This window comes from Anopheles moucheti, chromosome 3 (genome assembly GCF_943734755.1).
Source record: "Anopheles moucheti chromosome 3, idAnoMoucSN_F20_07, whole genome shotgun sequence".
Taxonomy (NCBI): domain Eukaryota; kingdom Metazoa; phylum Arthropoda; class Insecta; order Diptera; family Culicidae; genus Anopheles; species Anopheles moucheti.
This window is the reverse complement of record NC_069141.1, coordinates 23,806,768-23,825,573: the sequence shown is the minus strand read 5'-3', so window position 1 is coordinate 23,825,573 and position 18,806 is coordinate 23,806,768. Positions and strand designations below refer to the sequence as shown.

The 18,806-nt window shown below is 42.2% G+C and overlaps 1 long non-coding RNA gene across 1 annotated transcript in view; it reads left to right on the top strand.

Annotated features, from left to right (window-relative positions):
- The window catches only part of LOC128304886 (uncharacterized), a 28,700-nt gene extending 10,142 nt beyond the window's left edge, over positions 1–18,558 (top strand). The window contains exon 3 of the long non-coding RNA XR_008287438.1: positions 18,350–18,558. This is a non-coding gene — a long non-coding RNA (uncharacterized LOC128304886). The remainder of the gene's footprint in view (positions 1–18,349) is intronic.
- Positions 18,559–18,806: the final 248 nt, after the last annotated feature.

Here is an 18,806-nt window from a genome sequence, read left to right as displayed (position 1 = left end):
GGCACGGGGGCCCAACCCACCAGAGGTGGGCTTATGAAATGGGGCTAATATTGACCGGACTAACGATGACATCAAAATGTAAAGTGAGGGTTTCTATCCGAACCATTCGAAAGTTCCCAATCATTGTAAGAGGTTTAGCAGTGAGGATTAAAATTATAGAGCAGCACTAATGGCTGCATGTACACGTTAACTACGCTGGAAGTGGGTGTATACAGTGGAAAATTTAAATTTGCTCAAACAAGAGGAGCTTTAATTTATTATTCAACCATTCAGAATGCGTAAGACTTCATTTGCATATCACACTCGCTCCAAATGTTTTAAAATTTTTGTTCACAAAAGTGAAAGGTTCAAAAAGTCGTTCAACCGTTTTAGTCGCATGTCATAACAAACATGTGTTGAGTTGTGGCGAACGCTTCGACACCTACCGGAAAGTAAATACAAACAGTTACCCTTTAGGAAAACCCCGCTCTACGCCTATCTGTTTCTACAAACATTTTAAATATTAATAAGATAAAATTTTCATTTTCCATGGGCTAAGCATACTTGCGTCGGTTCTAGCAGCGATATTTACAGCGCTGTGCAGATAAATCGATTGTCGTTCTGTTTTGCAAACCAAAATGTACCGGGGCTGTTGTGTATGTAAATAATTTTGCTTATTAGCCATGCAAATCAAGAACACCTTTCTCGTACCGGCATGGCAGCACGCTGAGAAGAAAAGCGACTCCAGACTGTGCATAATACTTGTATTAGTGTGCGAGAAAGTGCCCCGTTCAGCAGTGGCAAAAGGAAAAAAAAACATTTTCAACCGTTCCGATTCTGTGGAAACTCTTTTTTCATTTATTCGCTGTGTTTGGTAAAAGGTTCTCCAGGACGCTTGCTGCGTTATTGATCCGTACCGCGAGATACGCTACACAGCCGACGGCAGAAACTCTTACGGCATTGGTGGCAGGAAGAGAAGGCACGAGAAGCTTCGTGCCACAATAATGGAGTACGAAATAATGAACCGAAATATAATGGGCTCATTTGCCTAACGTTTATTGAGGTTGGAGATTTTACTGTGCTTGAAATGATAAACATAAATCGAATGCTATTGGTAAAATAGATGGAAGTAAATATTGTTTATTTCATGGACAGGTGCCAGTTAATCTTTTTTTGTATATTATTGTTTTTTATTACACCACACGGTAGCTACAAAATTGCTATAGAACGCGTACTCCAAAACAAAACCCCTTATTAAGCTGTAAATAAACCACTTTTAAGCTGCACGTTCACATGAAAGGATGGTTATTGAAATTGAAGATTACAATTGACCAACAAAAGCTATCCATGTTTTTTTTCCATTCAAGAGTGCTTTTTACAATCATATGCTTGCTTAAACGGATCTTTTAAAGTTAACCCACAGAAAAAAGCCCTATTTTCCCTTTGTTAGTTCACTTATCGTGTGGGAAGTTTTGGTGATCGCTTTCCATCCCGTAACCACTCGAGCACTTAAGCGAATGATAAATGACAACAATAACCTTTTTGCGTGGTGGAAACTAAATCCAAACCGCAAGTAAAAAAACAAAAAGAAAGAAACCCGAACAGAACGCAACCGAAACCAACACCACCAACCACTCGCGCTCGTCCATTGCGTAACGTTCATGTGAACGTTGTGCGGTCGGTTACCCCGGGTCGGCTTTTGCATATCAATCATAATAAAATGGCGCCCGGCTGTAGCCATTCGGTTCGTGCCATTCCGTACGCAGCTGAAGGAAAAAGAGAAATCAAGACTTCCTGCTCCTGCCGGCTTTCATCCCGTATTTCGTTTTCAAAATGCTGCTTCAAATACGGTGACTTGACGCTTTGAAGCTTCGTTTCGAATGTATTTTACTCACCTGGTGCTGCTACGGATGAATCATTACTGGTGATGTGCTGCATTCGTTCGGGGTTTGGAAATAAAGTCGAACTGAGTAGAAATTCATCCGCAAAAGGTAAATCGCAGCTCAAGATTCCATTCCTCATCCATGCCACAGCGAACCAGATTCTGCTTTTTTTGAATTTTCATAATGCTCATATCGATAAGCGGCGTGGGAATATTGTTGATCGAAGAAAAGGAATAAATTTCGAACTAGCATGCGAGGTGATCAAACGATGGAAGGTCGCTAGAAAAAAGAGTACTTCGTCAAATATCTTTCTCCCCCCTCCCGGTGGTATTTTCCACTATTTTATTCATGCACTGCTCAATCGACGTGTCTCGTTACAATTTCCGCCACGTGGCAGGAGCTGACGTAGAGCTTCCATTTTTCTGCAGCTGAAAGCTTCCGGGCTTGCCCGCTACATTCAGCATCGCAATGCATCGGCATGCCCGTTGCATGGAATGCAACCGAACAGAACAACCAGACCAGCACCAGAAACATCATGGTTTATTTTATGCACGTTTTATTCGTGACGTTCCCGGCTCGGTGTGTATGCTGCTGCATCAACAACCAAGCAAGCATGCATCGTGTCGGTGCAGCAAGGCACCGTCCCTACCATCGCTCACGATGACTCTTTTATGGCCCGCTTCAAGTGCTTACCGTACCGCCACACTGGTGCCCCTCTCCGTGTGTGCACCAAGTGAAAATTGGGGAAGTTATTTCGCTCGGGCATTCTTTTTCAGGGCCCATTGTTTGCGCTGCCGAGCGGAACGAAGCGGCCACTTGAACTGCAGCTGACTTATGCAACAGTGGGCTCTTTGGGGTTTGCTTCAATGTTGTTGGCCTGAGATACACTTTGCCAGACATTCCTTACGGCCGGGCTATAAACAATTCCACATTTTAGTGATCGTGATGGGTAATATAAGGTCGGTTCTTTCGTACCACCATTTTCACAATCGCGTACGACGCTGTGCGGACGATGTCAGGGGTCGGCAATGTCGTCTTATTGCGTGTTTTAGGGAAGATATGTCGTCAGAATGTTCCAAAAATTTAATATTTGTGATACATTTTCTCAAAGTTTATGAATTGTCTTTATATTTTTAATAATAGGAAAATTTACTATTTTTTATTAACCAATAAACCGACGAAGTCAATGTCCAATATACTATATTAAATATTTTGGAAGTGATTATGATTATATGTTCTTAATTCTTGAGGAAACTCTTCGTTTTTTTTTCGAAAAACATATCGAGAAATGTTTAGCCAAAAATTGGTACACTATCTTTAAATGTCCACCATTTTGTCATATTAAGAACATTGGACATTATCATTATTACAATGGAGCGCCGATTATCCGGGTGCGGTTTAACCGGGTGTCTGATTATCCGTGCAGCTCGGAAATAACAGTTCTAAAGGACAATAAACAAAAAAACACACAGTTAAAATAAATTTTACACTAAAAAAGCTCTACCTATGACACATTATACGCTAATATTATCATAAATAGGATATTATCCTATTTATCCGTGTAACACAAATAATCGGCGCTCCACTGTGCAGGTAGAAATTTGCCACACTTTCAACACCATTTGCCAATCCCTGAACTCTTCGCGCCGTTGGGTAAATGTTAACGAACCAGCATTATGCTGCTTCCATTGTAGATTAGCAAAACTGGCGAACGGAGGACAAAATTGAGCTGTTCGAATAGACGCTAAAATATGGCACCGAGTGCCGCAACAAAACCCGTCGTAGAGACGTAGCGTAAAGTTCTCGACGCTCATACGCCTCGCCGCATTTGCAAAAACCCATTGTCTAGCGTGATTCTTGGCGTACGATAGGACTCCACTTTCGAGACGGTATCATAAATTGAGGAAAATAATTCACTTCCACCGTTTTTCCCGTAGAGGCACTCACCGGCGCACTGCCTTACCCGGTCGCTCGTTTGTGCATGCGTGCTTCATTCACTTAACGACAGGCGGTCGGTTTCCTCCAACACGGATACGACTTTTGGACTGTTTACTGTTTTTTTTCCCCCCGGTGGTAAAAGTTTTCGCCCAGCATGTTTCTACCCGCCGACCAACAAATGCTAAATAGTTATCGCAAGCCCTTTTCCCATTGTGCTCCCTTGGAATTGGCCAAAACTTTACTCCTCACTTTCGACAGCCCTTTGAATAGCGTTTCCTTTTCCGGGTTGTGGAGACAGCAAGGGTTTCCTTCCGGTATTCCATCATTGTCCTTCGGAAACGGTTCGCAAACTTGTGTTCAACTATTTTAACACCTATCCCAACCGGGTGGCTGTGCCCGTGAGGGAAATGCGAGGGTTCCCAACCAAATATCACATCCAATGTATCACGGAACGAATGGTGGCAAGAGCTGTACTAGTAGGACGTCGCATGGATGGAAAAGTATGGAATAACTTCGGCAGTAAATAGTTGACAGGACCATTTGTCGACTGATGGTGATGGGGATGTTTTGCACTTGAGGTTGTTGATGCGACTACGTTGGGCATGTAAATTGAAAATTTACATAATAAGTGTAAGAGTTAAGCAAATTAATTTTTCATTTTTATAGCAATTGTGGCAGTCGAGATAAGAAAGATTCCGTGTATTAGCAAGGAAATGTTTCTTGACAGTAATATTTATTCGCTTTATATGACGTAATGTGACGGGAGATATTCCGATCGATGAGCGACAGGTTACTGATAGGAAACTGGTTCATGTTCACAAGTTATAAGAGAATAACTATGTAAAAACATTCTACGAGGTATAAAAGGTAAAACTCTTTAAGATGCTCCACATATAAGGCTTTGACTAGAGAACATCACTGGGTTAGAAAGAATTACAATTAGAAAGAGTGGAAACTGGGTGAGTGAAAACACCCAATTTAAAGAGTGTAAACTAGACTGTGCTTACATTCAAAACTTTCCGCTAACAAGCGATGCTTACAAGATTTTGTCCTGCAAGACAACGGTCTTTTGATGTCGTTTACTCCTTGCTCCATAGTTCACCCTAAAGCTAGGTTGGAAAATCAATTACCGAACAAACCCTTACCCTTCCGTAAATTTTCATAGATACCCAAACAACAGCTATTCATCGGCGGTAAGGAAGCCTATTAAAGCATAGAGCAATCCGACCTCCTTAAGACCTATCATGTCGAGAAAGTTAGGAATTTTCCGAAAACTAGTACAGTTGTAGGGTAGTAAAGGAAGGGATGTAGAGGTGAGGATGTCAAATATGCTGTGGGAACTTTTCAAATCTCAGGTATAGCTGAGGCAAAGGAGAATGACCCTTTTATTTAATGTTAAATCCAAATTTTTGATATAATTTTTAGTTATTATTTTACGTTTCCTATGCCCCCAACATAATTAAACGTAAATTTTTAAAAAATTTCCGGATAATCAATGAGGCTAATAAGAAATAAAAACGTAGAGCCATGAATTAAACAACAATTGACAAAGCAAAGCATCAAATTAAAGGGAACACTCTATCAAGAAGCATTATTGCTCTATTTGAAGATTTTAAATATTTGCCTTATCAGGAAAGTTGAAAATCCCTGGAGTATTCAGTTTAGGATGAACTATTGTTTTCTGAATTTTGAACAACGAAAAGGATGAGAGATTTATATTGGGTTAACATCTGAACAAGAAGATGAATTTTCAAAACTATTCTATTGGTTTCATATATCTACTCACGTTTCTATTCTAAAACCACAAACCATAAATCTCTAAACTTTTGAGTTGCTTAAAACAAGCCCTTGTATGAAGCTGCCGTAGAATAAATAACCGCGCCTGACACATTTACCGGCAATTATTCTTTGTATTGCTTTATAATAAATGTCTTCACCATTTAGGGCCACATTCTGCCCGGTACGCGTGACATTTTGCGGTTCAGAATTGTTCATTGTTCTGCGGCGGTTACTACCGGCTCGATGTCACCGTAACCAAAAACCGTCCAGCACCGTGCCAACCGCAGCGCGCACTGAATCATTTGAACCCGGCAGAAGTGCACATAAAAAATCATGCCTCATGAAGCAACCATGCAGGAAACCTTCGGTCCAAATACGAAGCGGTTAGAGCACACCCCAGACAGACTAACCACACACCAGCACAAATGGATGCCAAGAAGTTTGAACGTCGGATGTGTCGTACGGGCAGTAAGTGGGTTACGGTTTATTTCGCATCAAGTTGCTACCAAAAGCGAACGTCCCTTTTGCGTCTTTTGTCCCCCATTCTGTGATGAAAGCGTACAAGAAATCCTTTTGAAGCTGAAATCGATGGGATAAAACCAATTAATCTGTGTTTGAGCCAAATGATTAGATTTATACAAAATGACACACCAGAGAAAGAGAGAGAGAGCGCCAGGCACGACACGCTTTAGTCGTTTTGTACTTGGTTTCCCATAGAATGCCAACTGACTACGGGCTGCATGAGGTTTGAAACCCTATAAAGCACCGACCGAACCAATATGCGATTAGGCTGAGATTAAAGCTAGCTTGGCTTTCCGTAGATAACAAAACCGTATCCTTAAGTTTTGAAGGGTAGCACGAGAGTCCTGAAACAGGCAAGAGCTTATCTGTTCCGATGCCAGCAAGTGAATTAGCTCGGCAAAGGTTCCGGGCCCATAATTCATGTGCGAAACTGCACCGACACTATCACGATCTGTGTGCTCGAGCTAACAGCTTTACGGCGTAAACGCTGAACATCTTCCGTTGTGGATGTACACCGGCTGGTTTTACCGTCTGTGGAAATCCGTTTCAATTGCCCCCCTCCCTTGGAGTGCCGTGGAATAACTAAAGCTGCCATCGGCTTTTATCTTCTTTTTTATTAATTTCAACCATTACACAAATCTCTGAGGCTTCCGGCGTTCGGTGGGGAGCGTGGCGGAACTTTAAGAAGGGATGAAAGTTTTAAGAGAATTTTAAATTACGACCACTTCGTTCCGTGAACGGTACAAATTATTTAATCTGCCGTACTTTGGCTGTGTTGTGTGTTGACCTTGGCTGAATACGACCGAAGCCGTCCGACTTAGGGCTATAGCATTTTAAGCCTTTCGGTGAGATTTTTAAGATGTTAAGCGGATGGATAGAAATCTGGGCCCGGATATACCGCTGAAAGGTTTATGTTTACCATACAATGTTTCAAAGTTTATCCAAAATCCGTCCACCGCTATTATAAGTCAAACTCAACTTCAATATTTTGCGCAAATTTATTAATTGAAACAAATACTACCGAAAGATCAAAGCGGATGCAGAACGAAGAGTTCTACAATGACCAACTAAGTAGGAGACACAAAGAGATTTGGATGTTTCGCAACAGTTCGTTCAAGGTTTGTATCAGGATCTCCAAAATGTGGTAGGGAATTGTAGGTCCCAGTTGAAACAGACAAGTTTAAATGCTTCATGACGATTGGAGTAAGAGAGTCCCTACCTTTCATTGATGCTGCCCAGATGTTGATGTTGTAGGAATGGACACTCGTCGCCGAATTTTTGCCTGATATACCGTCCATTTCCTACGAAATTAACTCAGATAAGGCAACAGTTTTAAAAAAGATCCCATTGCTTTATCGCTGGTTCGTCGTCGGAGTACATTTATTACCGTCCGAGGTAACTCTCAGTGGTAACGATCAGTTATGACGTCAGCTAATGTTTCCATCCACATTCGTTATCTCTGAAACGGAAATATTAACATGCTCAAATTGGCAGTATTTCAGTCATTTTGTTAGTAAAGATTCAGCAACAGTAACAGCAGGTTATGTGATGAGGGTTGATTGCTGGAACAATAAGTAACGTAAGATCAAATACCATTCTCTCAGGAGATCGAAAAATAGGTTAGCTTCAATTAGACCAATTCAAGCTCATGAACAGCTAAACGTGATGGTGATAGGGTAAAAACTTGTTGTGAAAGTGCTTGATCAATCTTGTACGGCATTTAGGCCGTCCAGTGAAGTGAAGTCAATGAAATGTGGTGATCGCATACTGGTGGTGAGCAACGTTAGTGAAATAAATGTTTAATGTCCCTGAATTTAAAGCTAAATATTGGTATGCCACAGAACTTCATATCTCTTCATATATTTAGTGTTGTGATTGTACATGGGGTCGATAGTATATCCGCTAGAAATGGTGTAAACGTATTGGCAGCATAATCAGGTGATCATTACTGACGTAGATTAATCCTGCAGCTGAGATGATAACGTTGCAACCTTATCAGAGACTCAACAGTTTACTCCAATTTGAACTCTGTCCCAAGGAACGATTTCATTTCGGCCAGTGGAGCACTCGCCTAAGCGAGATAAGGACCGGAGTGTCTTTTGGAATACGTTTAAAACACATTCAAAGATCAGCTTATTTCAGCTGGGCTCAATGGTGCAGTCGGAAAACAATCTGTAACAGTGGATGTGATGTGAATAATCCATAAAATTCACTACTATCTCGTTGGAAAATTAGAGAGTTGAGAAAAGAGAAGATTTCATCAAAATTATGGATATTTTATACCACACATTTTGGTTCCAAGCTTACATGTGACACGGAAAAAATATTTTTACAAAGTATAACATCAGTTGTTGCTAAAACTTAGATAAAACATGGAGCAAATAATAATTTTAGAGAACAGTAGATACACGCGAAATGCAAATCTCCTGTGTCGTGGATTTAATATTCATTTAGGATTATAACTAAAACAAGGACTTTATTTTCAAATATGCTTTACCCCAGAAAGTGTTACTTCGAGTGACTTTCCCCTTCATAACACTAGCTGCCAGTAACAGATAATATTTACGTCACTGGATAATCTAGCGCATTGCATGCACCGCTCGTCTGGCAGATATAATTGAGTTTGTAATTACAGTATGCCCTCGCATAAACTATCCGGACACTATCTAATGCCCGGTGTAATATCCCTATCTCTGTGCTAAGCGAAGTAAATTAATTTATCTTGTACGCAATCCCATCGAAGAACCCATTAGCTTGATTGAGCATCGAGAGCGTACGAGCATGAGGGATGTAAGCGCAGCGAAAGATAATACGACAGAAGCGAGAGAAAAGGGAGCCACAAGGTGAACGGGGAGAGAGAGAGTACATTTAGGATGTAGTGCATGGGACATGTGCTCTACATTGTGGTGCGAAGATCCGATCCCATCCGATTATCCTATCCATGGCATGGCACGTGATCGGCATCGCAGCTGGTTCGTGCCATTGCACGGTCATTGTTCCGGTGCAACAATGAGCTGACATCATAACTTACCCCCGGTTGCTATTGGGTGGTACCACTGCAGAAGCGACCACCCGATCGAAGTGGACTTCTTTATACGCCTTCTGGTGCGACGCAAAGCAGCAATCAATCACCGGGCGCAGCCCGGAATAATTCCACCCGAACAACCCGCGTGTCGTTCGCGAATTTTGTTCCACGCCCTTTGACAGCAGCGACGATTGTGCTGGCACACATGTCCTTGAATCGAGGGCACCATCGATGGACAGCGCCGGAACCGGAATGCCAAATGTATTTGCTGAGCCAAACGAGCTGGGCAGGCTGGAGGTTGTTTACTTTTTTTTGGATTGTGTGGATCCACCAAAGGAAGGAGGTCGTATTTTGTGTCCTCCTAGATCCTGACCATCTATACGAGTGGTGCTGCGGTTGGTGTGAAGAAAACAGGACATTACTCAATATCCCTACGGCTGCAAAGCGCAATGCACAATCGGTGGGGATCGATATTGGGGGCGGTTTGGGGCTGTCAGCTGTCAGCTTGACTGTGAAACGCTCGAGGCGGGAGGGAGTTCGCCCAACCTTGTCACTCGCAGGACTTGTGGACATCCTGTGTACGAGCGGACGGACGGTTTATTAATAGATGAGGCGTAGTACAAACATTTATTCAAGCATATATGTAGCTCCGGGCGGTATCTGGGCGCTCGAATCACGCTGTCATGATGCCGGGTTTCGAACCGTCTCGTTAGGACGATCATGCAGTGCTTGTGTGCCTTCTGGAACAGGCAGATGAGTTGTGGAATATTTCACAAGAAACTAGCTTTTAGTTTTTGTGTTGAAATAGAATTGGAGTAGAAGCTAAAAAAATAGGAAAAAATAGGAAACTCTTCTTTTTTTGTATCAATTAAAAAAATTAGATACTGATGCATTATTTTATTATTTATGATTAGCTACAGAGCATTATTTTTTATAAAAATATTTAATCTACCTTGTACCTTGGTTTTTTTATCGCCACAACCGACATTATTTTCATATCTTTTAAATAACTTTGAACTATTACCTGAGAGTTAAAAGCAAAATTAATGCAGTAAATACACACATGACGTCTCATGAGACGCATAATTCTACTCTAAAGTTGATTTGCTACAGTCAATATTCCCTAAAATTGTTTTTAAAAATGATGAATTGCCAATATTTGAAACCTTTTCCTTTCCTCGGTTTCACATTGCTAGTTCCATTATTTCTCAATCCATTACCGTAATCCCGACTCTTATCGAACAGCACCCAGCTGCCAGCTGGAAGATGCGATGTGATTTAGGTGCCTAGTCGCTAGTCGCCGGTGGTGATGAATTGATATTTGTCCATATAGTTACCACCAACCACCGTTTGCGCTAATGGATCGGGTGTCATATCGTGCCCGGCACACGGTCAACGCATTAGGCGCACGGATAATGGAGCCTGGAGCAGTATCTTCTGCACAAACATCTCACCAGCAGCAGTGGACACACCAGCCATGTCAATACAGTAAACCATTCCTGTGCCGGTAGAACCGGGTTGGGTGGATTCCCCGGAGGCGATGGCGATCTATTCTTCACGGGAAAAAGGAACATAGGCATAAGCTGAAGTTGATTGGGCTGAGTAGCGCCTTATCAACTACCGCAGCACTGAAAGCGACGGATTACGCAGCAATCTTTAACTATTGCTCAAATGGGAGAGAGGAACCGTAAAAAAAACTGTTACGAACATCAACACAGAAAGGAATAGAACGTTCCAGGGAATAGTGTTAAGTCTCATTAGAGTAGAGTCTCATCTATTCCAGTGCGGTAATGCTATCGATGGCTGAGCTTATTGTCAATGTGGCTAGAGTAAACACACTCATTGCGCTTTGTGCAGCAGAGTGCACTCAGTGTTGTGCTAGTCGAATGAAAAGATAACACGCCAATTCAGTCGAGGGTGTACGGGTAAACATTTGCCGACGTAATTCTGATTTATATATGATGCATACCGTGCATTCAGCATAACACAATGCACTCAGGACGGAGGACCGATGTGCGAAACGTCTATCCTGAAGAAAAGCATTAAGCTGCACAGTAAACATCGATGCAGAACGAGTAGACGCAATCCCCAAGAACTGTAACGCTTGAAAATATCAATTACCATAAAATATCTCCCCTTCCATTATGTTTGGTAATATTTAAAAGCTTCGCTTTACTGTACAACAAACACTCAAACCTCGAACAAAGACTTCGCTTTCGTTCAGTGCGCCTTAGCGTTTTTATTCACCAAAACGAAGTACGTCTCATGTTTCGGGTTTATAAGCGCAAAAAGCAACCACCACATCAAACAAAACAGCGTCTGGCAAGTGGTCTCCATGCACGACGCATTCAAGAGATGAGCAGCGTTTAAAGAAACCAAAACACCCGCCCGTGACTGGCCATCCGATACTGGGTACGCCCAATCGCCGCGATAGTTGGACCGTTGTCCCCGTTATCTGTCCCGAGTGGTTGTCCTTTTATGCTTGTTTGCCTTCTTTCATTCGTCCCCCATTGTTTGCACGTCGCTCACTTTCGTCAATGGCAATAGACTGACCTTTCCACAATAACAACAGTGCCGGCCCCGATCATGTATCGTTTCAACGACGTCCACATGGAACGGTAAAGTAAAACCAATGACACTAGCGGCGGTTTAGCGTTTGAGGGCGATCGCCCATTTAGACTTTAGGCACTTTGGTGGATGAATTTTTCGGTGTGTTTTGAATCAGTCCAAAGAGGCTAATAATGCGAAATAAAACGGCACACCACACTGGCTATCTGGGAAGGGATAAAGTTATCAGACTAATGGATGTCCATTTTGCTGACAGCTCGGTTTGGCCAAAATTCCTGCTGAGAGTTGTATTTTTCCTCTCCCTGAGCTGTGATTTACGTGAAAAGAGATGCGAACTCTAGTCAGATTGTAGGATTGCGTTGATACCGTAAAAGAGCAAAATGTTTAAACTGCTAGACATCTGAAAATCTCTAAATGGAGTAGCACGAAGAGTGATAGGGTTCATGGCACCAGTTTATTGGTTAGGCAGTTTATTGAGTATTACTTAATCAAAAGTTTGTGAAAGTATGAAGCACTCATGTATGGAAGTTGGCAATAGTGTAATCATAGTATAATCCAATAATAGGCAATAGTATAATCTAATAAAATTTACTTAAGTTCGAGTTAATTTAGAGAAAATTCAATATATATCAACTACTATCGATGGCTTCACGATCATTATTTGACAGGTCAAGCCACAAATTTTGGCTTCTTTTATATCCTCCATGAGGATCTCATTTGCTTTCATTGTGGTGGTGGGGATCTCACTAGACGTTTCTCATGTCTAGTTCGCATATTTGAGCGTCAGACGCTCACAGATGCGTCTTTTAATCGGGATCGAACACTATCCTTATTATCTAACATTTTCCAACTATACAAATACTAGCGATGTGAATAACGGACATTTCCCTCCCTCATTCTAAGGATGCACCATATCCCGAGTTGTCGTCCATACTTGAAGTCCCACGAGATGTCGTCCATACTCGAAGACCCAGTTTGCTGATTAGCTGTCCATAATCTGTATATTTTTACGGTGACCGCTGCCGTCTTATAGTGGCCCCGTTGATTTCTGACAATAATCGGATTTGTCCCATATGTGGCAGGTTTATTACTTATGTCGATATCTTAAGTCATTCTGCACATGATTAGAGTCCGCACCCAACATATCATGATATCAGATAAGCTCAGAAGGAATGCTAATAGGTTCTTCAGTTCTTCAGGTATCTGAAGTTTGAGATATATCTCTCAGTAGTAATCCTGATCCCTGAAAACGATCAACAATCAGCAATTTAAGTACATGATATTAAATAAAGAACATTTTCCGTGTTTTACTATGGAATGTTTGTAGATTTCAACTGTGAGACATCAATTAGTAGCTAAAAATTGTTTAGAACTTGTGTGAAATATTTTCATTATGGACTTATGATACCTGCTCCGTCATCTTTAATACCTCAAAATATTCTTTTTTCGAAGGTAATTCGTAATTTTTTGCTCTATATTTGGAAAACATAGGTAAAGCCATTATACCAAGAATCATTCATCACGGTTCAGAATGTTAATGTATCTTTCAACAATGCCCAACAACCCACTAGCTCGTTACAGTAGAAATTCATTATCCGATTTAATCAATGCCGGAAAAATGCGCATTCAACCAGGGCAGGGGCAATAAATTAAAGCATTACCGGATCTAAAAATATCCCCCAAAAACGGCTTACACGATTCAACGAATCCGTCTGTCTGGCGTGCGGAGGCATAATTTATAATTCGCTGCCCAACCCCAGCGCCCGGAAGTTACGCTCCGCAAAGCGATGAAATCACTTTATCGTTCGAGAAAACCCCGGGAGTGGAAACCAGGTGGAAGATAATCTACGGGTGCGCATCAAGAAGGATACACGCGAGGAAGCATAAATCTTGCCACCACACTGGGGGTGTGTGGGGTCTCCGGCTAAGAGGCAAATCTAGCGGCAGTAAGTCAGAATCGAGGTAATGAACGAAGCGCGATGCGAACCGATTGTTGCAGTGATTCTACGCAGTGAAGCCCGTGAATCGTTTTCCAACGCATCCTTGCGGATGCAATGGTGTTTGTCTGGTAGCTATGCACCGCATGCAACAGTGTGTCGATTCGGAAATTTATTGCCCCCATCACCACATCGTTCCGACGTGTCATTATCTTTCACGCGAGCCAATCGCCTGCACTTTGGCAACCGTGTTATCTAGCTTCCGGGTTTGCCCGGCCGACGAAAGGATGCAGCTCCAATTGACCGCCGTTCCGGTTCGCTTGCCAAGGGGTGAAAAAAACCTGGAAGAAAAATTCAACCCGGGTATGCAACACGCGGGCCCAAAACTAACTGCAGCCACTGAATTGTGTGCAGCTTACAGCAGGAAACAGGTAGCGCTAGAATTGCGCTTAGCTACCAAGAATGCCTTGGCGCCCATTCGCCTTCGTCTTCATTGCTGTGGAGCTTTATGGGGCGGAGGTCTTGGTTTGCACCGTGCCATGCTTTAGGTCCATCTTTTATTCATGGGGTCGTCGTGGGCTAATGAAAACCGTTAAAATTTCCTTTCGCTTCCTGTACTGCTCCCTGGAGGGGGTTTTGAAAAGCAATGGCGGCAGCCACTATTCCATGCGGAAGTCCAATAAACGGCGTGTACGTGTGCCTTTCGCTCAGGTCCTCGTGTGTGTGTGTGTGTGGACACCATGTGGACACACTTTAATGTGGATAAAATTGCAAATTGGAAGTAAATTGAATCTTTTCCCTTGCATGACCTATAAAATTAGGGATCGCATGGCAAACACGATGGATGGCGTCGGGGCCCGTGCTGCTGACGGTCGTTGTGAGCATGAGCATACCAAGCTTAAACGGCAACGAAGCCCTTATGGAGGGTGTGTGTGTGTGTGGGTATTTGTTTAACCTGTCGAAGTGCACGAAAAAGGAAAGACCATAAATGAGCCCGACGAACGACGTTGCATGTCTGAAGCAAAAAGAGGCAACGTTCGAAGAGGCCACACTTTAATAAAACGTCTTCGTATCGTATCGTCTGTCACTACCAACCTTTTAGTGGATGTAGTGAACAGTTTGCGCACCACTTTCCGCATTACTATTTTTAAATTATTGTAGAGAAATTGGTTGTTTTACTTCAATAGTTCCAGTAAATAAGCAACTGCTCTTCTTTAATGACTTTAGGCAACCACCGGCAACATTTTCACCGCGAAGTCGCTTATTAACGTCGCTCATACTTTATGCGGTGTTGGGAGCACGATGTGGGTATTTAAGGAAAATATTCGGAACTCTATCACGATGAAGATACACATCCACAACTTCAAGAAGTTCCATAAATCATTTCGATGATGGCATATTCCACAATTTGCACCACATACTGTTTACGGCGAAGCCGCTCTAGAGCTGGCGCAAAATGCTAGCGCCTAGCATATCAAACGATAATCAAGACCTTACCCACAATATCTCATCAGTGGAGACCATCTAACCGAGACCTAGGTGTAGGCTGAAAAGCACTGAAACTGCGTGTACACAGTGGCACAAGAGCAGCAAAAGAACAAACATTAACGAGAACACCACGACCACCACCGTAAATGATCCATAAAGCGTTGTCGTTCCTGTATGCCGCTCTCTGCTACCGGCTCATCGTTAAAGTAATTGCAATTTAATGGGGACACACTGGTCCGCGCACATAACCACACCGGGATCTTTTCCCCGGGATGACATCATTTATCAGAAGGGAAATAAAACAGTGAAGAAACGACTGAAGCCCGCTTGGTTGCGCGTTCACTGAGGGTTCCACGATTGTTCATACACTGGTTGTGTAATTAGACGAGTTATTTAGACGTTAATGGTAACAGGACTTGTAATGTAATATTTTTTATCTCTCTCTCTCTCTCTCTCTCTCTCTCTCTCTCTCTCTCTCTCTCTCTCTCTCTCTCTCTCTCTCTCCCTCTCTCTCCTTAGTCTAGGCGAACTAGTCATCGCATTCTGCCCTTTGCTTCTTTGGCATAACGCGCAGTCAATGTTCCATCATTAGGTGTCATTTAGGCGAAGGAAATGGTTTTGCTTTGTTTAGTGAGATTTTCATTAATTCCGTTTTCGCAAACCCCTGCCCGAATAGAACGGGGTCGATAGTGTAAAGAGGGTTATCCCGGTAACCGTGCTTTTATGCCATTTGTTTGCCAAGCAATTAACGAACCTATTACCAACCAGCGCGACAAGCTTTCATTTGAATCCTTTACAACCGAAGGAGTCTCATATTTGTGCTTTACGATTACGATTACGAACCAACGGAGACTTTTTATGATAATGAAATGGTTTAAGTATGCTTCGAAGAGGTCGTTTTAAGCGTTAGTGTCGTAAAACAGTTTTTTTGGGGTATTTTCTATAACAAATTTGATGAAAGATAAAGAACGTCTACGAATCATGTTTTTAATATGAGACTTGCGGAATGTCAAGGTAAAAAAATCAAGATATGATGTACATAAACTGTAAATCTTTACATATGATATTCTAAAACACAAGAAACCACAACCTAACAATCATCAGAAGTCCCTTTGAGATTCGGAGCAGGAAACATTGTCTTCTTCATGAAGTTATCTTTAATAACCGTTTTTGATAAATTATTATAAAATCTGATCTTCATAAAAACAGTATTTCGATAATATTCACTAAAATAAAGTAAATGGCACGCGAATAGCAACTTTAACCGTATGCCGAATAAACAGTACTGCGTAAGAAGGATTGGTCCGGATGGGATTTTAAAACGGCCCTATCGTGTGAAGACCGGCGCCGCTAGCGAGGGCTGCCCCTCGTAAAGAGAATGCTGAAACTTTAAAGAATGTACAGCTGTAGTGTGAAGTTGTCTGGGACTAATTCGATCAAGATCTTCCTCTTGGAACTTAACCTGATGTAGTGTCCTTAAATGAACAGTTAACACCCGATCATTCCCAAAAAAAAATATCATTCATCATCTCTAAAATGGCAGCCCTTAACTAAGGATCCAGCACCAATGTCTTATAGCAACTCGTTGAGTGGGCAGGGCAAGAGTGCTTTTAACAAGCCCGTAACAGAAACTCCCTACGAACAAACAGAACCATCTCAACTCCAAACGCGAATGTTTATCAAAAACACACGGGGAGTTGTGTTGATGGATTATGCCCAATGTTAAACGTTCCACCGAGGCTAATGTTTTTCTTCTCTTCCATTTCGAAACAACTCTTTGATGGGAATTGGACCACTGTTGTTGCTGTTTGTATTGCAATGAGCAAAATAAACAACAAGAGAGCAATTGTTTTATTGCGGTTTGTTTTATGTGGACGCCTATTTGCTGTCGTAACGAGAGGTCATGAATAAAATTGATACGCGGGGGGGGTTTGCTTTAGTTTCTTTTTATTTTACACGGTTTTTCCTCGTTTCCTCGTTTTTTTTGCACGGTTTCCTTACCAATTTTTCATTCTCCCAAAGACCCGATAATCTGTTCGCTCTATTTACACTCTGCAATCATCCTCCCTCGCCATTGCAGGCACTTGCAAAACAGCATAAAAATGGAATGGAAATGCAGGCAAAACTTCGAATGCAAATTGTGCATCCAGCAGTGGCACGACATTCGGGCTGACATTTCACCATGAGCCTGTGCAAACAAGTACGGCTGAGCCGGTAAATAAATAGGGCCGTCCAGCAAACCGCAGATGGAAAAAAAAAATAGTGAAGCGAAGTAAATTCACTACTGGTTGACTCGAGAATAGTTGCACTGTGCTGACGGGGCCCTGTTCGCTCTATTTTGCACTGTGACGTGCGGCCCCAGGGACAGACCGAACCGAGGCGATGAGCGGCCAGAGCTGACACGGGAATCGTTTTTCATGTTTCGGCGATGTTTCATGCCTGTCAGTTCGCTATTTCACCCCGAGGAGGAAGTCACTGGGAACTCACTATAAAAGTGACATGTTTTTGTTTGGTTTATGCTACTATTTTTTTGTTTCGGTGACCTCTCATGTGTGGCCGTGCTGAGAGGAAGGACAACTTTAATTTCCTGATCATATTATCTGTTAGAATTTTCAGCACGCGCTAGTGAGAGAGATAGAAAAGAACTTACTGATTCCTAAACCAACAAACCCTATAATCAGCCACATTTGATCGAGATCACTACTGTCGCTGCATGTTTTATAATCTTTTTCACAACACACTCAGCACACCCCAGCCACTGCGGGAATGTTTTCGGGGCAAAACAAAACAAAACACAACATAAAAACGCCACAAAAAGGGCTGATGCAGGCAGCCTGTACGGTACCATCCTTAAGTGGCCTGTTTTCGTATTCATTGGCCGACGTGGCCTTGCGTATGGTTTGGAGAACGATAAAACTTTGTCTACCGTACGGCCACGTAATCGCCAAATGTGCAATCCCATCGATGCTTGCTGGCTGTTTGACAGTACGAGCTAACTTCTGTTGTGTCCTACTGAACCCTTTTTTTAATAGCTTATAGAATTATTTATATATGTTACTGGTTATAAACAGAATTAACACTAAATATGTTATTTAAAGTGTGTTAAATATTCGTATAAATTATTTCATTCTAATACTCAAGCTTATATTAAACTACACAAAACTGAGCTTAAAAATAGACAACGTAATCACTGTTCTAACTTTTACTATTATAACGATTCTCCATTTCAGATTATCCAACTTTGGTGCGCGTACCGTGCAAACGGCAAACTTTTTCTCATATGCAATCTGAATTGCCCACCCGGCTCGCAGTACCAGAAGCAAACTCGGTTTAATATTTAATCGCATCATATCCCAATCACGGACCCAAAACGCTTCACACTAGTCGAGCGTAAAATCCTCACCTTCAAGTGTTATTTCTACCCCTGGATTTGTCTAACTCGGTGAAACGAAAAAAAAATCAACTACCGCAGGTGTGAAAGAGTGTGTAAAACAGAGAACCCGAATACCCGGCAAACAGTACCTATCAGCAAAACCCGGGTGTCATTCGTTTATGCAGGTGTGAAACCACTCGTGCGAAGAAACGGACACAAACCGGTCCACTTTCCGGGTGGAGAAGCGTACCGGTATCGATAGTGTTCGCAGGTTTTTTTTTTGTTATTTCACTCGCCCAACCCCACACCGTGTG